Source organism: Pagrus pagrus (assembly GCF_965226575.1).
Source record: "Pagrus pagrus genome assembly, chromosome: 13".
Lineage (NCBI taxonomy): Eukaryota > Metazoa > Chordata > Actinopteri > Spariformes > Sparidae > Pagrus > Pagrus pagrus.
The window spans coordinates 15,562,269-15,568,760 of NC_140197.1; the positions used below are offsets into that span (position 1 = coordinate 15,562,269).

General features: G+C 39.2%; 1 gene segment (V, D, J or C); it reads left to right on the forward strand.

Annotated features, from left to right (window-relative positions):
* Positions 1–820: 820 nt before the first annotated feature.
* On the forward strand, positions 821–1,272 carry LOC311267928 (Ig heavy chain V region XIG14-like). The segment is given in 2 exons: positions 821–863; positions 965–1,272.
* Positions 1,273–6,492: the final 5,220 nt, after the last annotated feature.

A 6,492-nucleotide genomic window follows, 5' to 3' on the forward strand; every position in this document is an offset into this window, starting at 1 on the left:
CCTCCTGCTACAAACACAACATGGCTGCATTACAGTAACTAATGAGCTGTTTAACTGTCTGTAGGTACTGAGGGTCAAACACTGACTGAGTCTGAACCAGCGGTTAAAAGGCCTGGAGAATCCCACAGACTGACCTGCACATATTCAGGGTTTGGTGGCAATATTGATACTGCTTGGATCAGACAGGTCCTGGAAAAGGACTGGAATGGGTTGCTACTATCAGCAGTGGCAGTAGCTACATCTACTACTCTGAGTCAGTCAAAGGCCGGTTTACCATCTCCAGAGACAACAGCAGACAGCAGGTGTATCTGCAGATGAACAGTCTGAAGACTGAAGATTCTGCTGTTTATTATTGTGCTCGACAGCCACAGTGACACAGGAAGCAGCAACACTGTACAAAAACTTAACAAGTCAAAATAAGTTGAAACTTTTCTTTCTGCTGTTTATATTAACAGATATTAATTATAGTATAAGAAAATCAACACAATCAGAGAGACATCATCTCGATAAAATTACTTGGTTCAGAAATTAATCAATTATAACTCTGATGTTCTAACATAAGTACTTAACTATCCTGTATATGTGAGTGTTTTCTTCAAAATCATTCTTTCTTCTTTCAGGTTTCAAGATAAATGTTGACAACATAACTCTAAGTTTTTGACTGTTTGTGAGAGGACAATTGATCCTCCTTTTATATCCTGTCAGTGTCCTTCTCTATGCAAAGTGAACTTCCTCACAGTCTGCTATAAAGACTTGATATCATGCTGTCAGCTGCAGCAGAAGAAGAGAAGCTCCCATCAGATCACCTTCAATACCAACCATGTTCTCTGTAGCTCTGCTGCTGCTGCTGGCTGCTGGATCCTGTGAGTCTCACTGAGGCAGAGACACTGACAGTATGATCACAGCACACTGACTGTTCACTGTTATCACACTCATTCAATGTTCAACATGTTTTCCTCCACAGGTGTGAAGTGTGAACAGTTGACACAGCCAGCCTCTGTGACTGTGCAGCCAGGTCAACGTCTGACCATCACCTGTCAGGTCTCTTATTCTGTTAGCAGCTATCCTACACACTGGATCAGACAGCCTGCAGGGAAAGGACTGGAGTGGATTATAAGAGGAGGTGGTGGATACAGCACACGCATCAAGGATTCCCTAAAGAACAAGTTCAGTATCAACACAGACTCTTCCAGCAACACAGTGACTCTAAATGGACAGAATGTGCAGCCTGAAGACACTGCTGTGTATTACTGTGCCAGAGAGACACAATAACACAAACCATCAGTGCCTGAACACTTGTAACATGAAGCCACCAGAGGAGGAGCCCTCAGACCACGAATGATTTCAACACCTGCTCACTGATAAAGAGAGAAAGACACATTTAGCATTGAAAAAAATAAAAGGAATATAACAAGATTCATTAAAATTTCCAGTTACAATAACACTGAATGTGTAGTGGATAGAAATGTGTTTTAAGTCATCTAAATGAAAAATTATATTGGAAAAAATATTTAAGTCTAAATGTTTTTTTTTCCCCCTGTTTTAGAAAGGTATGCCTCATGGACACTTTAAAAGGAGTGTCAGAAAATCAACATAACGCAAGGAACAACATTTGTTGTCATTTTGTTGTTTTCCCCCTCTAAAAATTATATTAAAAATATTTACTTTAGTGGCACTGTGCAATTGATTAAATGTTGTGAAAATCTTCAGCACAAAGTGCTTTATGTGTAAAGCACTTTGTGCTGCACGTCTGTATGAAAAGTGCTATATAAATAAAGTTTGATTTGATTTGGTTTGATTTGATTTGATGCACACTGTGCTTCATAATGAAGGTCAACCAATTTTAATCACGTGCTTGTTAACCTGTTGTACAAATTGTACTCAAACATGAAAAGGGTCTCTTGGAGGAATGCCTCATGTACAATAAACGTTCAGTTCTCCAGTTTCACCAAACAGTAACTGAGATCCAAGTCAAATCCAGTTCCACACTGTGAGGAGGAGTCAATGCAAAACTCAGATGTCTTCCTCCTCTACTTATCTGACTGCAGAGAGGATGACAGAGAACAGTGGACACACAGTTTAACATGATGGACTATAGGACAGGACTGCTGCTTTTAACTGTCTGCTGGGCAGGTGAACATCTACACTGATCTTAATCGAATATAGCATTTATTTGTGTCACTAGCTTATATCACTTTATGTTTTCTTTAATCTTCTCAACAGGTGTTGATGGTCAGACTCTGACAGAATCTGAACCAGTGGTTAAAAGGCCTGGAGAATCTCACAGATTGACCTGTACAGCCTCTGGATTCACATTCAGCAGCTATCATATGAACTGGGTCAGACAGGCTCCTGGAAAAGGACTGGAGTGGATCGCCTGGATTGAATATGATAATGACAGAAAATTCTACTCTGAATCAGTCAAAGGCCGGTTTACTGGCTCCAGAGACAACAGCAGACAGCAGCTGTATCTGCAGATGAACAGTCTGAAGACTGAAGATTCTGCTGTTTATTATTGTGCTCGACAGCCACACAGTGACACAGTTGGTTGAGCAGCTGTACAAAAACCTACAGTACTGAAATTTACTGGGCTGATAGAGCCTGAAAAATAATAGCAGTTTTATTTAGTAGTGACCAGTGAGACGTTGCATGAATTTCTCAGGATTGCCCTGTATGAGCCAAACTATGTTGAAATAGCTAAATTAAGGCAGAGAATGCAAAGACTACAGACCTGCTTTATCTATAATTTATCACTTTTTGTTTGTTTGGAGACTTTTAGTTTTTACCTTTAACAAACATGGGCATGAACTTGCAATCAGCACCTTATGTCTACTTTTGATTGATAGTATCATGAGTAGGCACATTTGTTGTCAATCTGATAGTTACAGTTTTACTACATTCATCTTGTCTTGGATGTTGTTGAAGATATAAACAGGTCACCTTAAATTCACTCTGAATGCTGTTTAACTATATGCATCTGATTTTTTCTACATTTGTGGATATGGACATGTCAGAGAAACACCCTGTCTCCTTTTTTGTTTCTTTGTTTTTTTTTTTTATATTTTACTTTTGCACTTCTGTATCAAGGCCTCTGGAACTGATTATAATCACAACAGATTAAAGTGAAAGAAAAGGGATGTGTGGGTGAACAGTTGATTACATGTAGTGATACACATTACTGTTATTAGAAGTATTTTTAGCCATTAATTGATTAATATTCTATGTGGCCCGCAAATCCCCAGTGATCTTACTTTTTGGCCTACTTGCTACTGCACAATATGCATGCAGGGAGTAATGAGAAACTACAATGCTGAGACAAATTACACTTGAACTTATTTGAATGAATGTCATTTGTAAATGTGAAGTTTACTTCATAGAAATGTGGAAACTGTTTCCTCCCTGTGAGGAGGAGTCAATGCAAAACCACGATGTCTTCCTCCTCTACTTTTCTGACTGCAGAGAGGATGACAGAGAACAGTGGACACACAGTTTAACATGATGGACTATAGGACAGGACTGCTGCTTTTAACTGTCTGCTGGACAGGTGAAGATTTTACTAAATCTCTTGATGCTGAGTTGCAAACAAACAGTAATTAATGTAGATTTTACTTGTGTGTTGATGGTCAGACTCTGACAGAATCTGAACCAGTGGTTAAAAGGCCTGGAGAATCTCACAGATTGACCTGTACAGCCTCTGGATTGTCAATTAGTGGCAACTGGATGCACTGGGTCAGACAGGCTCCTGGAAAAGGACTGGAGTGGGCTTCTGCTATCAATAGTGGTGGTGGTAGCATCTACTACTCTGAGTCAGTCAAAGGCCGGTTTACCATCTCCAGAGACGAAAGCAGACAGCAGGTGTATCTGCAGATGAACAGTCTGAAGACTGAAGATTCTGCTGTTTATTATTGTGCTCGACAGCCACAGTGACTGGAGCTGGTTGAGCAGCTGTACAAAAACCTACAGTACTCATCTTTACTGGCCTGGAAGAGCCCAAGCATGAAGTATTTTTGTATCATACACAATTATATTGTATTTTTAAATCTGTTCCTGAGAAATATTGATAGTAAACATTAAATGAAACAAAACAAAATACTGTTTTTTGATAAAAGGCCCAAAGACAACACAACAATGTGTCACTGGAATAAAACTACTACAAAATTTTAACATTTCTACAAATTAAGAGGCAATAATGTCTCTAAATTTTGTGGAATCTAAATGAGTCATAATATGAAGGAGAAAAATAATGTCACAGTTTCTTGTATAAAATCACTAGAGGGCAGTCAGTGACAAGTTTCTCTCTCCTCTGTTACTTAAAGGAGACTCTGTGTTCTCATTGATATTAACTGACTGACTCTCAACACTCAGATGTAGTTTTTGCATTTTGTCTCACAGGTTTCAGTTCCTGAGCAGCTGTTTTCCTCTCGAGGCTCCAAGTTTCTCTGTATGTCTTCAAACATCTGCTGACACTGAAATTATTAAAAATATTTCATGCCAACCAGCAACATCAGACAGAAGTTCCCATACTGTTTACATGATGCTGTCTGTTGTCACTTTGCTGCAAATACAGGAAGTACACTAAGTGATCAAATGCTGCAACTACAACAAGCTGTTCTTACATTTGAAGTTAATCTTAAATGTGATGTAGGAGGTGCTGACAGTAAATAAATCATCTCAGGAAAACAGCTCACATCATATTTAAAGTGTTTTAATGATTTGAAAACATGCTGAACACACTGTAAACATTACTTATAGAAAGCAACATTCTTGGTGGTTTCTCCTTTTGTTTCCATGACACATCATCATTAATATTGTTATGCTGATTTTAAAGAATATGTTTTCCATTATCTATGGTTCATGTAATATTCACAGTGAGAATAGTTGTGATAATCATTTACAGCTGTTTCATTTATGTAAGTTGAGTGTGTAATGAAATGAAAATATCATATGTAAAGCAGAGGTGATTTCCAGGCATGTTTTCACTCTGCAGATATAATAACAGTCAACAGACTCTTCTATTGGCTCCAGTCAGACCAACATTGATGCTTCATATGTTTGATTCTATGCAAACTCAGTGAGCTTCCTTGTTGCTCAGCTATAAAAACTCCACATCAGGCTGTCAGTGGAGTTCACAGCACGTCAGTTTCAACATCAACCATGTTTTCTTTATCTCTGCTGCTGCTGTTGGCAGCTGGATGTGAGTCTCTCTGGATTTGTCAAAGTCAGCAGTTCTTCTTTTGGAGTTTAACTTGATCATTTGTTACAAAACATTTTCTTTTTTTAACAGGTGTGAAGTGTGAACAGTTGACACAGCCAGCCTCTGTGACTGTGCAGCCAGGTCAACGTCTGACCATCACCTGTCAGGTCTCTTATTCTCTTGGCTACTACACAGCTTGGATCAGACAGCCTGCAGGGAAAGGACTGGAGTGGATTGGGATGAGACATACTGGAGCCTCATACTACAAAGATTCACTAAAGAACAAGTTCAGTATCGATTTAGACTCTTCCAGTAAAACATTGACTCTAAATGGACAGAATGTGCAGCCTGAAGACACTGCTGTGTATTACTGTGCCAGAGAGACACAGTGAGAGACAATAACAGGAGAGTCATACAAAAACTACTTCCTCTATTTACCAACACTGGAAACATTCAGTTGTCTCAGTATCACTTTATTTTACCCAAATTGATATGCTAAATTGCAAAATTGTCACACAAAAAGTCAAAAAGAAATTTTGTTTGGCCGTCCAAAATCTCCCAGAAAATTTCTAAAGTCAGGACCTTTTACATCTTTGACAAATATACTGCATGTTAGAAGAGTAAAAGTCCCGTGCAAGGAGCACTTTTTTTAATGAAAACTTTTCTGCCCCCTTTTACAGCTCTCATCAAAATATGTCATTACTTGTCTAACCTGTTAGACGCATAAATAGTGATACTTTAAATTAAATTGTATGTGCTCATAAGTCTTTAATTTATATACGAAAAACTGAGTTTATGAGTCATTGCTGTTTGTCCATTCATTCATACACATGAACAACATTTACCTTTTAGTTTGTTTTTCTATGATGAGACATCACAAGGGAAAAGTTCACACCTGCCCAATGAGCCCCCCAAAACCCCTCAGTGCATGAACACTTGTAACATGAAGCCACCAGAGGAGGAGCCCTCAGACCACTAATGTTTCAACACCAGTTCACTGTTACAGTAAAGAGAGGAACAGACACATTGTTACGACCCCCCCATCAGCTAAACATAAACCAAAAACAAAGAAACATAACACCACAGCCAGCCTCCTGGCTGACTGACTGCATCCCTGGTCAGCGTCAGGTGGAATGAAGTAAGAGCAAGAGAGCAGAGCCTAGTGCCCGACCCCCTCTTATTGGATTTTCCCAATCAGCCAGACTGCTATCACCTGGCAAGGCAAGAGGCCAATCACCAGCCACAGTGACACATCCAGGCCAGCAGAGAGGGAGCATGCTACACACATTTAGCAATGA